We start from the raw sequence: 450 nt of genomic DNA on the forward strand, positions 1-450 counted from the left end.
ATTCAAGGAAGTGAAGGCAATTAACAAAAACATCGAGAAGAGGATTGTGACCAAAATACCAAGGACAACATTCAAGAGGAGGTCAACCACAAGCAATCCAACCCCTGGACCACTAGCAAGCAAGCTCAATCAAGCCATGTACAAAAGAAAGCTTGCTGAGAGGAAACCAAGACAGGGGGCAATAGCTGAATCTTCTCCTCCCTTGAGGTCATTCCTCTTAACAAACTGGAAGAAGAGGAAGAAAGTGAAGAACATGTCAATCGTAGGTAACATTTCTTTGCTTTGTTTACTTTCTATCTTTGCTTTGTTTAAATTTCAATAAATTTGGCATACGGTTACATTCTAAGTTTGGTGTTGCCCTGCAACAATTTGTTTTCAATCCCTTTGAATGATTGCATCAATTCTACATGGAAGTGTCACACTAAGATTCTAAGTTTGGTGTGCCACTTA

The sequence above is a fragment of the Arachis ipaensis genome, chromosome B05 (genome assembly GCF_000816755.2).
Source record: "Arachis ipaensis cultivar K30076 chromosome B05, Araip1.1, whole genome shotgun sequence".
Lineage (NCBI taxonomy): Eukaryota > Viridiplantae > Streptophyta > Magnoliopsida > Fabales > Fabaceae > Arachis > Arachis ipaensis.